Source organism: Pipistrellus hanaki (genome assembly GCF_964339955.1).
Source record: "Pipistrellus hanaki genome assembly, chromosome: 2".
NCBI classification, from domain to species: domain Eukaryota; kingdom Metazoa; phylum Chordata; class Mammalia; order Chiroptera; family Vespertilionidae; genus Pipistrellus; species Pipistrellus hanaki.
This window is the reverse complement of record NC_140504.1, coordinates 66,125,366-66,143,984: the sequence shown is the minus strand read 5'-3', so window position 1 is coordinate 66,143,984 and position 18,619 is coordinate 66,125,366. Positions and strand designations below refer to the sequence as shown.

The 18,619-nt window shown below is 41.2% G+C and overlaps 1 long non-coding RNA gene across 5 annotated transcripts in view; it reads right to left on the bottom strand.

Moving 5' to 3' along the window:
- LOC311617600 overlaps positions 1 to 18,619 on the bottom strand; it is a 1,721,005-nt gene that overhangs the window by 1,625,513 nt on the left and 76,873 nt on the right. Inside the window, exon 1 of one of the 5 annotated variants that reach the window (XR_014794132.1) lies at positions 2,784 to 2,801. The exons of the other annotated variants lie outside the window; for them this stretch is intronic. This is a non-coding gene — a long non-coding RNA (uncharacterized lncRNA). Of the gene's footprint in view, positions 1 to 2,783; positions 2,802 to 18,619 lie in introns of those variants that run through there. 5 annotated transcript variants of the gene reach the window in all.

The window sequence follows — 18,619 nt, the reverse complement described above, 5'->3', positions numbered from 1 at the left end:
TCTCAGGTCCATGCCTTTGAATATGTTCCCTCAAGCTAGAGGCCTGACACTCCTCTGGGTGTATAGGTCAGAACAAGTATTTTGGAGTCAGACATTGGCTCAAGCCTTAGCTCCTTGTAGAGATATAACCTTAGGCTAATTATTTAAACCTCAGCTTCCTCATCTATATGATAGAAAGTGATAACATATACCTTCCAGAGAGTTTCTTTAGATTTAATGAGATAAGGAACACAAAATTCTTATCTCAACATCCTTCAAGTCCTTAGCAAATGTTCAATAAGTAGCAGCTAAAGGTGACTAACTTTGGATCTTCTTGCTAAAGCAGAGTTCAGATGTTTAATCCTGTTACCTTTCCCTATACTACTCAACTGTATTCATCCTATCTTTATTGTTCCCATCACTCCATCTCAAGTACAGTCACTACCCTTAATACTGAATCTTGTAATTAATAGGTCTCCCCCTTGGGCTCAAAATGTAGAAAAGCAAGGACAATGTCTTCATTTGATAGCCTATGGATTAAACCCAGGGTAAAGCAAGTATGCCTCATTATATTCCTTATGAATCCCAGAAATTCATATCAGAGAGCATTCATGATTCTTCCATAATTCAAGAGGACCCTCCACTTGTTATTTCTATAGACATGATTATATATTTCAATGCAAAATATCAACTAAATCAATTGAAGGCAAGATGGAAGATTTCCTTAATTTGGCAGGAAGAGCCAAAGTTAGTCAACTCTAGCTGCCATTTATTGTGCATTTGCTAAGTAAGTGTAAACTGCAAAAACCAAGAACATAGCTGATAATTGAAATCATGAGCATAAACAAGATTTCCCAGAGAGTTTTTTCAAAGCAACAGAGTAGGTATCAGAGAATTAAGTGTTGGAGAATACCAATGATTATAGAGCAAATAGTTAAAAAGGAACAAACAAAGAAAGTGAGAAGTAAGGTACTCAACAAAGACCTCCACTATAAAATCAAGAAATTTTCTTGATATGAAAAAAATAGATGTTAAGTGAGATATATACAAATAGCCCCTAGATTAAAAATTATATCACTGGGTAATTGCAACAGACTAGTGGCATAAGAGGTCATGATATATTGCAATGTAAATGGGAGGGGAGAAAAGAGAGGCAATTATTCTTTCATTAAATTTGACAGCAAAAGAGAACAGAGAGAAGAGGGGATATTGGAAGGACTGTGGAGATAGGTACAAGGCATGATTTTTTGGTTATTCTTGTATTTATTTATTTATTGACTGGTTGACTTTAATTTCAGTTAAAACTTAAGCATATCTGCAAGCTATAGTGAAAGTACCAAGGTAGAAGGACAGATCTAAGATACAAGACTGAAAATTAAATTGATTAGGTAGGTCTCCAAGGTCATGGAAGTGAAAGAGGTATAGACAGGTGATCTTTTCCTTACAAAGGTGAATATCTGTACTTCTGAAACTGGGTGAGGAGGAGAACGTGATGAAGATTACGTAGGATATAATAAATAAGTTTAGAAATGGTGGGCAGGAAGTTGAAATAATCTACACCATACATCACCATTTTTTTGAAGTAGAATAGGGAAATAATTGAATGTTTAGAATGGCTTTTCAGGAATGCTGTAAGAAGTCCCAGCGGTCACTAAGGTAAATGAAGCAAAGCTCACAAGTAAATATACCTGCTAGAAATAAATCCTTTTCACCATGGACCTTGACCTTGGAATGAAAAACTGGGGCCTCTAACAGAATGGGATTAGGATTAGGTTAAAAAAAAAGGATTAAGTCAGATCTCAATAAAGATCAAACAAGAACTGGGGTAAAATTGGGTTGTTCATAATGTTTTTAGTTCTGACTCAAAGTAATTAACTCTAGATTGTAAAGTGGCCTTACAAGAACTAAGTGTTGAGCTAGAAATACAGGGGGAAGGGCAGTATATTCCAGAATTAAGGCCTTATCAAGCATCTAAAACATATTCAGTACCACTTAGGGATTAAAAAAAAAAATCTCTGCTACCAGTTAACCGCACTTTGTTATTAAGAGGCATAGACTTTGAAATTTGTCTCTATATCCAGGAAGTCCTTGCAAAGTACTTGGGAGCATAACCAGGGTCTCATGGGTGGCTTGTAACAGAAAAAAAACAAAAAACAAACAAACAAAAACATTTTGACAGACCTTACACTTGCCCAATTCCCTACCTTATCTTGTAGGCCATAAGTGTGACATGTATACAGATATGATAAAATATTCTCAATCCCTGGGTTGACCAGATATGGAATCATATGCAACTGCTCCATGGGTATGGAAGGAAGTAGAGGAGGGTATCTCCACTAATTCCTGTTTTACTTCTACATTGCCACACAGAGGGGAAATCCAGGTTCTAAGGTTTCAGTCTAGGTCTGTCAGAATGAAATATCCTGGGTGCTCTGTATTTTTCAGTTTAATATTACAAGGAGTTAAGCACAATTAATTGTACACTATTATTCTTTTTATTTTATCATATAAAAAATATCTGCACTAGTACAAGGGAAAGTTGTTTCATTATCACTGAGTGCATTGTATTAGGCACAAGATATAAAAATATGGAATTGTTAAACCTTGAATAAAATGATATGAATGAAAAACCTAAAAGTTGAGTAAATGCATTTATAAAAATTATGTCACAGAAATAACATTAATATATTAAAACCAATGCCTATACTAGCTATAGATTAATCAACATTAAGGAATACCAAAAGTTTAAATACTATGAGTAGTAATTTTGGATTCAGAATATTTATCAATTTTAGGAAAAACACATATTTTTTTTTATTTTTAGAAACTAGCCTTTCAAATCTCCATTGACAACTCAGTGGTAAAGATAAAACAGTCTACCAAAAAGAGATGACAGCATGAGCAAATCTTACATAATAAAGGAGTAATATGTACATTAAAAAATCACTGTGCTACACCCACAAGCCATGCCCACCAGCCAATCAGAACGAGTATGCAAATAAACCAACCAAGATGGCTACAGCCACAGAAAGCAGAAGGGAGTCTTGCATTTCCCAGGCAATGGTAGAAGCCAAGCTTTCTGCCTGCCCTGACCAGCCTAGGCCTCCATTCAAGACTACAAAGTTTCATTTATAGAAGATAAAAAAATCCAAACAGAAATGGTGGCAGCCAAGGAGTGAGCAGGAGGCTTAGCTCCACTCCAGGCTACAAAGTTTCAATTGTAGAAGGTAAATAAATTCCAGATACTTGGGCCTCTGCTTGGGTCACCAGGGGTCATGGTTAGCCTGCAAACCACCACAGGCTCCTTGCCCATGGTGCCCCATGCCCCAAGGGAGCCCCCACCCTGATCCAGGACACCCTTCAGGTAAAACTAGCTGGCCCCCACCCATGCACCAGGCCTCTCTCTATCCTATCTAATAAAAGAGTAATATGCAGATTGACCATCATTCCAACACACAAGTTGGCTGCCCCATGTGGTTAAAGATCCTGCCCCTATGTGGACACAAGATGGCCACCATAAGATGGTCATCAGGGGAGGGCAGTTGGGAGAGACCAGGCCTGCAAGGGAGGGTGATTAACCCTGCAGGGGAGGGCAGTTAGAAGTAACTAGGCCGGCAGAGGAAGGAAGTTGGGGGCAAACAGTCTGACAGGGGAGCAGTTAGACATCAATCAGGCTGGCAGTGGAGTGGTTAGGGGGTGATCAGGCTAGCAGTCAGAAGTAGTTAGGGGCAATCAGGAAGGCAGGCAGGCGAGCAGTTGGGAGCCAGCAGTCCTGGATTGTGAGAGGGATGTCCAGCTGCCCATTTAAGCCCAATCCTACTGGAACCGGGTCTAAATGGGTAGTTGGATATCCCTCAATTAGTCCCAGATTGGAGAGGGTGCAGGCTGGGCTGAGGGACACCCCACCTGCCCCTTGCATGGATTTCGTACACCAGGCCTCTAGTATCCTAATAATAGGCACCCCAAGGATAATATGCAAATTGTTCCTTCCACCAGGAGTTACACCCTAGTTTTATCAGGGGGCATGGCCAGCCAGCTAATAGCCCATGGCTCCTCACTCTGGGTGGATTCTGCCTCATTGGGCACCCCACACCCAGATCTCAGGCAGGGGTTCTGGACCCCACCCACTCACAAATTATTGCACTGACCCTCTATTTTAGTATAAGGTTTTAACACACTGCCTCTAAATTGCCAGGACAGCTTCATAAATAAGGACTTTTAAATAGGCAATTACTTCCTTAAATAGAATCATGTGTTTAAAAATAATATATTTTCAGGAGAAAAAAAAAACCATCTTATTTAAAGCAAAACAAGTTACTATTATAATTTGACAATAAGCTTGTTTTTTAATTATGTGTATCCTTGATTTAAAAAACTCACTTTAAAAAATCATTCAACTACTGACAGTTCATATACTTACTCATTATTTGAGTAAGGTTATATTTACCAGTTTTTGAATTCCACTGGAAATGTTGATGTGCTTTTAATCAAAGTATAATTGGATATATGGGGCATAGGGGTGGGAAGGAACATAATAATTCATTCTGCAGCTTGTAAACCAATACAGGTGGTTAGCATTTGCCTATAATTAGATGGGATGGGCATTTTTAGATAACTTATTTTACTACTAAGGTCAACTGTAGTAGCTATTAGTAAATGACATTTGATTACCAATCATTTGTAAATGAATCTGAAAATGTTTTGTAGGAAGTTGAGTGGTTGGGGTGGGGCCTGCCCTGGAGTCCTGAACAAGGGTTGAACCAACTTTTCCTTCAGACCTCCTCTCTATGGGCAGCCAAGCAGACTGACAGTTGGCAGGTCTGGAGCCAGCCTGTATTGGGCCCCAGCTCAGAGGAAAAGGACATGACCTCAATGCCAATGAGACCTCACTAGAACTCTGGACTAAGTATAATAATATTTGCATTTTAGTTTTGACCCACCCCCTGTAGATTTTCTATATACATTATGGGCAAAAGCATGCCCAGAAGATAGTTTTAATCAATCATCCCTGAATGCAAATGAAAGGCTCCACACATACAATCCCTCTTTAGAGCCCAGGAGATGTGGGCTATTCAGAGAGCATGTACTCCCTCAGCTCAGTCTACACCCTCTCTAATTTGGGACCCCACAGGGGATGTCCGATTGCCAGTTTAGGCCCAATCCCTGTGGGATCGGTTTGGTTCAGGTCTAAACGGGTTGTCGAACATCCCTTTCACAATCCAGGACTGCAACCTCACAACCATTCGCCTGCCTGCCTGCCTGATTGGCCTCTAACAGCTTCTGCCTGCCAGCCTGATCACCCCCTAACCACTCCCCTGCCAGCCTGATTGATGCCTAACTGCTCTCCCCTGCTTGCCTGTTCTCCTTCAACTGCCCATCCCTGCCAGCCATCTGTGGTGGCCATCTTGTGCCCACATGCTGGTGGCCATCTTGTGTGAGGGAGTGGCAGTCAATTTACATATTACCTTTTAACTATAAAGGATGAGTGCTAATTATACATGATGTTAACTATTATTAACAAAATTCCTATCCCCAAAAGTAACATTCTAGCAGGTCTTGCTAATCTACTTGAAGACAGTACATGATTTATCATTTTTATTCTTCAGAATAGTTTTTGATGCCTGCAATCTGATTTAGTGATAATACATCACAAATATATAATCTGGTTCAACATGCATTCTGATCAGAAATCAGGTTTCTGAAAGCAGTATTATTTTAGTTATTTTGATAGTAACAGTGATTAGCCATTAATGAAAATGATAGATCTTTCAGATAATAAACAGTGTTTATAAACAGCTCCAACATCCCAGGATTTTCGGAGAATGGGGAAAATGGTAAGAAGGGTCTTAAGAGCATCTTGAAAACAGCCTAAGTCACAAGGCTTTATGAACATGACAGCGAGGCTAATAATCAGTTTAAATGTAATTAAGTTCAAATTATAGAATTAAATATCACAATTGCTTGTTACTGTTACTCAAACTCAATTTGCATCTTAGGAAAAGTTAACAAAAGGGTCTTTGCATGTGAAATGTGACAGGCATAGCATATAGAGCCACACCAAGAAATCACATGTTTTCTTCAATTTTTATAAAGCACACGTTCTTAAAAAATAATAGTTTCCCAAAGCTTGGGGCCTAAATGCCTTTGGCATAGAAGAACACCAAATTCCACTTAACTGCAAATTGTCTTCATATTTCAAGTGAAATCCGTTGTCATTAAACTGTTCCCCCAAACGGAAAAATTTGAATGTGCTCTTTGGCTTGTATTAAAGTGGTTGGTGGGGCAGGGAGGTTGAGAGCTTTTGCAGAAGTCTATTTCTAGGGTTTAATAAACTAAAAAAAAAAAAAAAAAAGTGGGGGTGGGCAAAAGATTCTTCTGATTAAATGGTGTTGTTTTGAAATAAAACAATTGTATCAGGTATGTCTCCCTTACTTCTTCCTATGTTGATGTGGGAGGACAAACAGGAAAGAAACACACACATACACACAAAAACAAACAAACAAACAAAAAACCATCTTGCAGATGCTAAAATGCACACTTCCATCTCAAGAATCCAGGCTCTCCAACTGTCTCCCCTTCATCTCCAGTGCATTTAAGTTCCTAGGAGGGAAGAGGGATGTGGAAAAGGGAGACACTAACAGCTGTCACCCACTAGCCTCTGATCATGCTCTTTCTCTCTAGTTAATTTCCATGTGAGGTGCATAGTGTGGAGTCTTCCTGGTTTGTGGGTCTGAAGGTGGAGTGTGGGCAGGAGATGAGCCTGCTGTCATCAGGGGAAGATAAAGAGGAGGGGGAGGAGAGAGAGGGAGAAGGAAAGGGCCAAGGGAAGGGTCTGAATACCGTCAGGGCCTCCACATTGGCTCCCAGGCCTGCAGGGGCTGCAGGACCTGTATCAGCCACCTTTTTCAAGGAGCTGCAGGGCCATCAGGGCACAAAGCAACACCCCTCTTCCCCCATAACAGAATTGAAGCAGACAATTGATTCACAGAGCCTGGATCTGGGCCACTCAAAATGGCTCCCCCCGCCCAGCAACAGCAGCACCAACAAGGGCCACATCACTCATTAAAGGGCAGCCACTGAAGCCCTACCTCCAGGGCAGCATCTGGAGCAGCCACCAGTGTCACAGACAGAACCCTGTATTGCTGCCCTTCACAAGCCCGACCCACCTCACAGGCTACTGGCTGTGCTCTGGAGCTCTGGTCTCTGCACACTGCTCCCAGCCCAGCCAATGTTGCTGTTAATGGGAGACCCTCAGATTCCTTACTCCTCATTCCCTGAGGCTCAGGCAAGACCCCCATCCAGGAACTGATGAAGGCCAAGCTTTGAGGGCAAGCCTGTCCTTGTCCATCACCATTCCTGCACTAGAGTCCAGCCCCCCTCTCCATGAGAGACTTAGGGTCCAGCATCCCTCTCCATGAGAGGCTTGGAGTGTATTCCTTCTCTCACTGGGTCTTCACTGTCCCCGCCCCTCTCCAAGGTTCCTGTCCTCCTTGTTGCTCCATCTCCAAAATCCTCCCTACACTGTCCTTCTCTGTTTGAAGAAAAAAAAAATGGATTCAAAATGTGGCTATAAGTCACAGTATAAACAAGGCCTTCTTTAAAAAAAAAAAAAAAAAAGAAAAGAAAGAAAGGAAAAAAAATAATTTATTGGAGTGACATTGGTTCCCAAAACTATACCAGTTTCAAGTGTACAACTCAATGAAATATCATCTATATTCTGCATCCTTCTGTCCCCATTCCTTCTTTCCTCTGACATCCTCCACCTACACTCCCCCTGCATTACCTCTGGCTATCTCCACACAGTGGTCTGTGTTATGCATACATGGTTTTTGACTAATCCCTTCACTTTCTTTCAATATCACACTGAATTACACAGGCACAACATTCAAACTGAAGGAAAAGACATTGTAAAACTGCCAGTAACATTTATCCTAAATGATGAGCTCTCTTGTCACAAAGTCAGTCTCTGGTGGCTGGTTTAATGGGTGCATAGCCTGTCTGCTTCTTTGGTTGTGTTTCTCTTACCTGCTGGAGAAGAAAGCAATTTCCCACCACAACACCCCACTTCTCCAAATCCTCTACCCATGGCATCTCCTCCATCGCACTCCATCCTCATAGTAATGAAACTCAGGAAATAACAATTCCCCTCTCAGTGTATTATATACTATGCAACTTTTCATGGGTTCCTTGTATAAATATCTTTTCCTCAGTGTTTTCATTTCTTTAAAATCAGAGTTGTTGTTTTTTTATAAAGTATTTCCTCCTCTAAGACTTCCCATTCAACTGCGCAAACAGAAGGCGTTTAATAAATGTGTTGATGTGACTAGAGGCAAACATTGCTTCAGTGAAATTTGACAGTCTTATTTTTTAATTATTAAAAAAAAGAAAAAGAAAAAGTGATATCTCACTAACACATTTCATAACTATGGTGGTCATGATGTGAATGGCTGCTTAGACACCCTGAGGCTACCAAAGGGACTGTTTGATTCTCCACCAACTGCTGTGTATATGGATATGAGTCACCCACCAGACTTAGAGCATTGGGGACACTGTGTACCACAGGGCAGCTGGTTGGCTAACTAAGACTGCCAGCTGTCCCTGAGACCAGGGACCCACTAAAGCTGAGGAGTGACCAGGAATGTCCACAACCTTCACTCCTAGAGTTGGAATGATGCTATGTTTTATGCTGGGGGCTGCTGAGGCTAAGAACCTCATGTAGTTTTGTGCAGCAAATGGAGTGATCTTGCCCTGGCAGGCGTTGCTAAGTGGTTAGGACATTTGTTTGAGCAGGGAAGGGTCCTTGATTGCTTCCCAAAGACTTGTACCTGGATTTCATGTTTGATCCCTGACCCCATTCAGGGCAAGTACTTGAATGGTTCTCAATCACATTCCAGCAATTCTCTCTCCTCCCTCTTTTTTTTTCTCCCAATAACCCTCTCCCTTTTCCACCTTTCCACATTCCATTCTCAAAACAAACAAACAAACAAACAAAAGCAATGAAAAAATATAATCTGGTGAGGATTAACAAAAAAATATAAAATTAAGTCATGTGAATAAGAGGCCACCTGGGTGACCTGCTCAGCTCTTGGGAAGCTATCTGGGATGTGTTTGATGGTTGGGCAAGGGTTTTTTTTTGTTTGTTTTTTTTACCTTAGAGAAGATAAGCTTGGGAGAGAAACACTATAGCCCTCCTGTATGTAGGAATTTGCAGGGTTGCAAACTTTACTTTGACCTACAGAAGTGGAACAGCCTGATAAGAAACCTTTAGGAAGTAACTCTCATCATTCCAAGGGTATAGGTAAAAAGTTTTAATGACCAATAGCCTGGAGTGATAGAAGCAATCCCTGAATTAGATGGCAAAGTAGCGTAGATGACTCCAAACCTCTGTGCAGAAATAAATGTGAGAGATGCTCAGTGACAGTGTATTGATTTTGTACAGAGAGGAAGGGAGAAAGAGTTAGAAACATCGATGAGAGAGAGTCATCGATCAGATCAGCTGCCTCTTGCACACCCCCCACTGGGGATGTGCCCGCAACCAAGGTACATGCCCTTTACCAGAATCAAACCCAGGACCCTTCAGTCCCCAAGCCGACGCTCTATCCATTGAGCCAAACCAGTTCGGCGGTCTAAGTGATTCTTAAATGAAGCCTATAAGAACCACCGGGGGTTTATTCAAACTTCACACACTCCTTATTCTCAGATCCAACCCTAATTTTTAAAATATATTCCCCGTGGTATGTGTATGTTTGTGTTTGTGGTATGGGGCAGTGGCAAGGTCTTGCCCAGGATTCTCTCAATTTAAAATCACTGCTACAAATCTCTGCTGTAATTCACATGAATATATTATCTATCTCTAACTTGTTAAGGTGAGAAGAGTTGGAGGATTGTTGAATCTGATGTTCAAAAAATTAATGATATTATGGGGAGAAACCCATCCTTTTTCTATGAAACCACTTATATTCCCATTATTGAGTTGGTATGGTAGTACTGTCAGATGACTTTTACTCTTGTTTCCCAATGGGAGAAGAAGGCAAGACAGTTCTCTAAGGTCCCCTTGGGCTATAAATTTAAATGGCACTAAAGAAAAAAAAAAAAAAAAAAACCTTAAAAAGAACAATATCAGGTAGTATTCCACATCAGCATTAAGAGAAACAAATCAAGGAACTCCATGCTGTCGTTCCATTCACTCTATTGCTGACAACTGTACCCATTACTCTCTCCCAATTCCTGGTCAGGTAAAGTGGCTCCCAGGAAGATAAACTCCTTCAGTGAAAAGGCAAGGAAAGGTTATCATGAGATTGTTTAAATTTTGTTGCCAAGCTCAGTATTATAAATCCCACCATTTCATTTTTCTTACCACTGTGTACAAAATGGGATAACCAAAAACTGAATAAATCACTCCAATCAATTTAGTGGGATTTTCCTTCAATATATACAGGCATACTTCATTTTATTGTGCTTCATTGATGTTGCCTTTTATACTAATTGAAGGACAAACCCCCAACCAGCAAAAAGATTACAACGTGCTTTATTGCATTACTCATTTTGTTGTGGTGGTTGAGAACCATATCTGAAACACACCTCAGGTATGTCTTGTTCATGGTAAACCTTCACAGACCCAGAGAACACCAGTTTACACAAAAAAGAAGGTCACAATAAAAGTTACACTAAAATTCAAGCCAAGTTTTAATTTGATGGTTAGGATTGTAATGGCTTTTTGGAGGTACTGAATTGGCTATAGCCTCAGTTATTTAATCAAACTCAGAATCCCTGCAATCAGCCTTTTATAATTTCTTTCCCTTGCAGTACAGGTGGGACTGTGAATAGGATGGATTTTATTCCCAGGACTGTTGTGTCACATGACCAATGGGATTTTTCTTGGTGTGATTAAGGTCCTCAATCAGTTGACTTTTAGATTATGAGATTGTCCTGGGAGAGGGCTGACCTAGTCAAGTGAGCCCTGAAAAGGATGTGTGCTCTTCTTGGCATAAGAAATCCAACATGTCACAGGGGTTAATTAGAGGGTTGTGTTCTTTTGCTGGCTTGAAGTTGGAAGAGGCTGTATTGACAAGGAATGGGACAAACTCTAGGATCTGAGAAAAGCCCTTAGCAGACATCCAGCATAGAAACAGGGATCTCAGTCCTGCAGTCACCAGTACTAAATTCTGTAAATCATGTGAGCTTGGAACAGGTCCCATATGAGAATACAGCCTGGATGCCTTTCTTTTAGAACCCAGCCCCACTGTTTCCAGCATTGTGATCTACAAATATGTGAGCTAATGAATGGGAGCTGTTTTAAGCTGCTACATTTCGGGTTATTTGTTATACAGCACTAGAAAACTAATATAATGATCTCACAGTGCCTTCATGTCAACATTCTGAACATAATGTGTATCATGTTGACAATGACGGAAGCAGAAACTCTGCTGAACTTAAACTGGCCTTAACCATAAACACTAGCAGCTTATATGAAAAAATAAAAAATCTTAAGCTTCCAAGTTGTTGTATCACTGATAATATAAATACAGACATTAATTACAGATTTTATAACTATTATTTACACTTGTGTTTGATTATGTACAAGTTGTTTTAGCAGAAATTATGCATCATAAGATAAAAAACATACTGGGTTGTGAAGATAGATCTAAGTTAACATCCTGTCTATGACTCTGACTTTGAATAAGTACCCTAAATCTCTCTGCTGTTAAATGGTAAGATCCATATTAATCTTCCAGAGTTCCTGAGGTTATAGAACCCAATATAAAATATCTGGCATGAGTTCAAATAAATTTTTTCATTTTACTCTTCTTATTTATACTGTTATCACTTCACTGAAATCAGAGAACCTGTCTAAATCATCATTAAATCCAAAGGGCCTAGTACAAAGCCTATCACATAGTAAGCACCCAAAAAATCTTTTTAAAATAAGAGATAAACTTATTTACCTCTCAAACCATCTTATGATGAAGATAGTATCCTCATTTTACACATAAAGACTAAGGGCCTGAAAGGTTGAATTTCTAACCTAAGTTTCCTCAAATTACAAAATGGTGAAGTACTGAAAAAAAGCTTTCTAAATGTAAGTTCTGTGCCTCTACTATCATACTATAGACTATACAGGTACCAGAGAGATATGAAACTGTATATCAATGAGAATATTTTCACATATTTAGTCCTTGTGCTCCCCTAAAGAGAACAAAGATTAGCAATCATTAATCCACATTTCACTTGGTAGAATTCTCTGTTAAGCAATTTCCAGTTCTCATTTACTATGTCTCTAATTGCTAAAATGCACAACATAGAAAAAATAGATTCCACTGCCTAAATCCATACAATTCACATGATGAATAAATTTGTCAAAATAACTTTTTAAGGACCTGATTCAATGAACCATTTTGGGCTAAGGAGGTTCTTCCTTTTTCATTAAAAAATGCTGGCAAGGATGTGGAGGAACTACATCACTCAAAATTTGCTGATGGAAATGTTCAATAGAACAACCACTCTGGAATACTGTTTGGCAGTTTCTTCAAAAACTAATCCTATACTTACACACGACCAGTAGTTGTCCTTTTATGCATTTATCCAGAGAAATGAATACTATGGTCACATAGAAACCTGTAGGTCATTGTTTATAGAAATGTCATGAGAAATAGCCCAAAACAACTGAAAATAACCAAGATCTGCTATAGTACATGCATGATTTAAAAAGGTGTGATATACTCATACCACAGAATAATACTGAGAGAGAGAGAAATAAAGAGAGAGGTGTTTTGACATGATGCTCTTGCATGAATAGATCTCAAGTGCATGGTATTTAATATAATAATAATAATAAAAAAAAACAGTCTCAAAAGGTTATATACTTTCATAAACACTAGGTGCATGAAATTCATGCAGGGAGGTGGGGGAGCATCTCTTCAGCCCAGCCTGCACCTTCTCCAATCTGGGACCCCTCTGGGGATGTCTGACTGTTGTTTTAGGACCTGGAATCAGGCCTAAACCAGCAGTCAGACATCCCTATCACTATCCTGGTGTCTCCTAATTGCACCCCTCCCTGCCTGGTCATGCCTAACTGCCCTTCCTACTGGCCTGATTACCTCTCACTTCCTCTGCATGCCAGCATGATCACCCCTAACTCCTCTCCCTGCCAGTCTGGTTGCCCCTAACTGTCCTCCACCTTTGGCTAAGTTGCCCCCAACTTCTTCCCCACTGGCCTAGTGGCCCCTCACTGCTCTCCCCCCCCCCCCCCCCCAGCCTAATCTCTCCCATCTGGACCCCCTGCTGGCCTGGTCATCCCACACAGGCTGCTTGTTCAGTCGTTTGATTGTTCCTCACTAAACCCACTCCCCGCCCCCCCTCCGCTAGCCTGGTTGTACACAGCCATCTTTTGAGGGCATTGAGGGCCAATTTTCATATAACCTCTGTGCACTTAAACCAAGTGCACAGATTCATGCATGGGTGTGGTCCAGCAGGCCTACCTTGATGGGGCCTGATTGGGCAGGGCAGGTGGGCTGACCTACCACTCGGAGCCCCACTGCTAATCAATGTGTTGCAGTCAATCAAGAACAGGCCAGCCAGGGAGAATAGGATAGGAGGGCTGATTGAGGCCCAGATCAGGCTGGTTGGCCTTTGTAGTGCGCATCATAGCCACCAGTCATTCTGGTAGTTCCAGAGTTCTGGTTGCTGGGCTTTCATATATATATTAAAATTCATGCACTGGAGATGGGGGGACCCTCATCCTGGCCTGCCCCCTCTCACAGTCCAGATGCCCTCAGGGGCAGAAGGCAATCGGCAATCTGGGAAGATGAAGCTCCCACATATCTCTGCTACTGCCATTGCCAACAGCATAAACCTCAGCCAGCCCTGGTTACCTGAGCCTCAGTTGGTTTTGAGCAGCTGGTAAGATGCTATCTGAGGCCTATCTGCAACTTGGGCCAGCCCTAGGCGGTTGGGCACCCGCCATCCAAGGCTTGCCTGTGCCTTGGGCATCATCTGGGCAGCTGCCATTTGATATGAGCTGTGCATTGGGTCAGCCCTGGGCAGCTGAAGGGACTGTGGGATTCTGAAAGATTCTGAAAGCAGGCACATGGAGTGGCTGGGCCCACCCCCAGACTTGCTGCATGCCTGCTGCCCACAAGGGGCTGAGAGGCCTGGGGGCCACCATCTATGGCTGTGTGAGTCACCATTTTTAACAGAGGGGCAGTCAATTAATATATTCCCACCTTATTGGCTGTTGGGCGTCACTATCTTTGAGGATGGGCCAGGCAATTAGCATATTCCCTTTTTATTGGCTGTAGGCACTACTGTCTTTAGGGTGGGACAGTCAAGTAGCATATTCCCTCTTTATTAGATAGGACTAAAAGCCTGTTGAACTAAAATTTGTGTACTTGGGGGGTCCCTCAGTCTGGCCTCATGGCCCTGGGAAGCAAGCCTAAGTTACAGTCTGGCCTCCCTCTGTGGAAAGCCACCAGTGGTCCAATCAAATCAGAGGTTGACATCTGCCAGTAAGGGGCAGGCCCTGCCCCCCATCATATCGCCACTGCTGCTGGTGGCCTCCATTTGCGGGCCAATCAGGCCAGCATGGGACAGTGAACTGGCCCAGCCCTCCCATAGCCCTGCTTCCACCAGTTACCACTGGCTCCTGATCACCATCCACTCCCTCTGCTCACTATCATCCACCTTTACTGGCCTGGTGCCACTGGCTCACAAGCCCCGCCCCCCACTGACCAGTCATTGTTTTGATGAGTCAATTTGCATATTAGGCTTTTATTTTTTATTTATTTATCTTAACAAATCATTATTGTTCATATTATTAAAGTTGTTACTCTTTTTTAACCCCATAGATTCCCTCCACCCAGTTTCCATCCCTGCTTCTGCCCTGATCCTCCCCCTGTCCTCATAAACAGGTGTATGATTTTTGTCCAGTCTCTTCTCACACCCCCAACACTACCTTCCCCCTGGGAATTGTCAGTCCACTTCCTTTCTATACCCCTGATTTTATTATATTCACCAGTTTATTCTGTTCATTAGATTTTTTATTCACTTGGCTTTTAGATTCACTTTTTTATAGATATGTTTTTGTTGCCACATTATTGTTCATAATTTTTTATTTTATCATTTTCTTCTTCTTCCTCTTTTTAAAGAATACCCTTCAGGATTTCATATAATACTGGTTTGGCAGTGATGAACTCCTGTAGTTTTTTCTTGCCTGTGAAGCTTTTTATCTGACCATCAATTCTAAATGATAGCTTTGCTGGGTAGAGTAATCTTGGTTGTAGGTTCTTGCTATTCATCACTGAATATTTCTTGTCACTCTTTTCTGGCCTGCATCATTTCCGTTGAGAAATCAGCTGACAATTGTATGGGTATTCCCTTGTAGGTAACTAACTGTTTTCTATTGCTGCTTTTAAGATTTACTCATTGTCCTTTGCCCTTGTCATTTTAATTATGATGTGTCTTGGTGTGGTCCTCTTTGGATTCCTCTTGTTTGGGGTTCTCTGTGCTTCCTGGACTTGCAAGTCTATTTCTTTCACCAGGTAAAGGAAGTTTTCTGTCATTATTTCTTCTAATAGGTTTTCAATATCTTGCTTTCTTTCTTCTTCTGGAACCCCTATACTTCAGATGTTGGTACTCTTGAAGTTGTCCCAGAGGCTCCTGAACTATCTTCATATTTTGGATTCTTTTTTTCTTTTTATTTTTCTGGTTGGATGTTCTTTGCTTCCTCATATTTCAAATAGTGATGTGATTCTTGCAATCATCTAGTCTGCTGTTGGATCTCCATATTATTCTTTATTTCAGTCAGTGTATGCTTCATTTATAATTGGTCCTTTTTCATATCCTTGAGGAACTCACTATATTTCTCAGAAGTTTCTAGAAGATTCCTGAGTATCCTTATAACTATCATTTTAAACTCTATATCCAGTAGTTGCTTTCCTCCATTTCTTTCATTTTTACCCTGTTTCTTTGTCTCTGCATTTTGGTTGCTTCCTTGTGTTTATAGAGTGCAAGGTGTCCTATAGGGCCCTGTGGCTCAGCCTCCCTAATTACCTGAGAAGGACACTCTTGGTGCACCTCTTTTTGGGCTTTCTGCACAGTTTTGGTGTAGTTAGCCTTGATTGCTGCTGGTATCACTGGGAGGAATTGAACTCCAGGCCAATTAATTTGCTATGAGGATCAATTGTGTCTATGATGAGAGTACTTCTGTGCTGGAGACACCCTTATGGGGCAAGACTTGCTTCAGTGGGGCTTTGGCACTCACTGTGTCTCCCCCTTGAGTGTGTTTCTTATGGATGTGAAGAGTTGTAATCTGGATGGCCCCACTCTGACCAATGGGTACACTGGCTTTTGGATCTCCAAGGAGGTGTGCAAAATCAGCCACTGTCTGAGGCAGGGGTCTTCAAACTACGGCCCGCGGGCCACATGCAGCCCCCAGGGGAGTCTGATTCTGCCCGCCAGGTTTTTTGGGCAGTGAGCGCAGCCGAGGTGTTACAGAAGGAATTAGTAGTTCATATAGTCCGGCCCTCCAGCTCTCTGAGGGACCGTGATCTGGCCCCCACTTTAAAAAGTTTGAGGACCCCTGGTCTGAGGCCACTCAGCAAGAGCAACAGAAAGACCTGTAGATTCTTTCTCTTTGTTTGGGTATTAGAGGTGCCCTAATGAGGCCCAGCTCAGAAGCAATGCAAGCTGCTGTCCAACCTTGGGTCTTCTTTTGGAAGTTTTAGGGCTCTCTAACCCAGCTGCAGTTTGTTAGGTTTTAGATTGCAAAAGACCAGGACATTCATATGCAAATGCCTCTCTGCAAGGCTTGGGTGGGGTTGTAAATTAGGGAATCACCAGGGCAGAGCAAACATCAATGGCTGACAAGCAGCCCTGCCTGGAAGAGGTCCCAGGACTGTGTCCTGAGACACCATGCAGGAACAATGATTACTGCAGGCACCTGTGAGGAAAAGCTGCCCTCATATTGCAGCCAGATATCAGACAGTCCGGTTTCTTCCAGCATGAGACTGGGTCCTCAGAGTCCTGCCCAGAAATGGAGTTCAGAGCAGTTTGGTCTCCATAACTATCTCCTGATTGAAAAAACAACAGCATACACCATTGCCAAACCCTTCCCCTACATGCCTCCATATCTCTACAATTCATTTCTGCATATTCCCACCTCCTCCCAGTCTCAGTGTGTTTTTGTCTTTCCTTCTCATTGTATGAATTCCACTCAGCCAGCCTTCCTGTGCTTCTGGATGATATTCATATTGTCTTTTGGTTGTAGTTTTGATGTGGTTCTGCTTGGCAGCAAGTTTAGATGTTTGCCTATACCACCATCGTGATTCCTCCCAGGCTTTTATTTATTAGGATAGATTTTTTTGAAATGACCAATGTATTGATATGGAGAACAAATCACGCTTGCCAGGTTAGGGATAGTAAGGAAGAAGAGGACTATAAAGGGTTTTCACAAGGCAGATATTTGTATTAATGGGATAGTTCTATATTCTTATTGTGGTGGTCATTTCAAAAATGTGCACATGTGATAAAAAGAAAATGAAATATATATATATATACATATATATACATATATACATATATACATATATACATATATACATATACACACACACACACACACACACACACACACACACACACACACACATATATATATATATATATATATATATATATATATATATATATATATATATATATATTGTACCATTGTGGTCTGGGTGGCTTTGACATTTAACTACTGTTACATAAAATGTAACCACTGGATGAAGCTGGGTAAGAGTACAAATCACCTCTCTGTTCTATATTTGAAACTACTCATGATTCTATAAGTATTTCAAAAATTAAAAATCTGTGCACAGTCGAAGGTCTGAGACCTCTGGTAGAATCTTCTACATTCTCTACAACAAAACACCACTTCATATTTTAATGGCCCTAGAGGTAAGCATCTTTCTTATTTTATCAGGGGCTTTAAGAACAAATATGAAACAATCAAACAGAAAATTACAAACTTTGTCTTTATCCCAGAGATTGGCATTTCTTTCCCAACCATCTTCAATCCATCATCTGACCTTTAAGTATTAAGTTTACAAACTTTCTCTTAGTGACCTGCACTCTACCCCAAAATCACCCTCACCCATTGTGAATAAATGACATTTCCAATGGAGGAAATACTTTCAAATTCTGCTCTAAGCCATCTCCTGCACATGCTGCACCACATAGACTCCCCTCTCATGACAACCCAGCTTCAGCACCTCAATTCCTCACTTCATAAAATAAAGGTACCACATTTGCAAATTACTTTGGTTTACAAAGGACTGGTATACAAGGAATCTCATGATGCTTGTTAGACTGGAGAATACATAAAAGCAGGAAACTCTTTTCATTTCCAAGTAGAGATGAGGTAACTTGGACCCAGTGAAATAACTTGAAAAGTTCAATAGAGGCAAAAAGTTAAGTTGTAGAATCAGATGTCCTGGTTCCTAATCCTAAGCAATGTCAGAATATTCCATCAGAATTCACACCCTTTTGGTAATCTGGTAATAGACATTTCATAACACGAAATACTAGAAGAAAAGAAGGCAAATAGTTGATTCAACTAAATGGTCTGATCCCATCTAAAGCAGAGGTTCTCAAAGCCTTG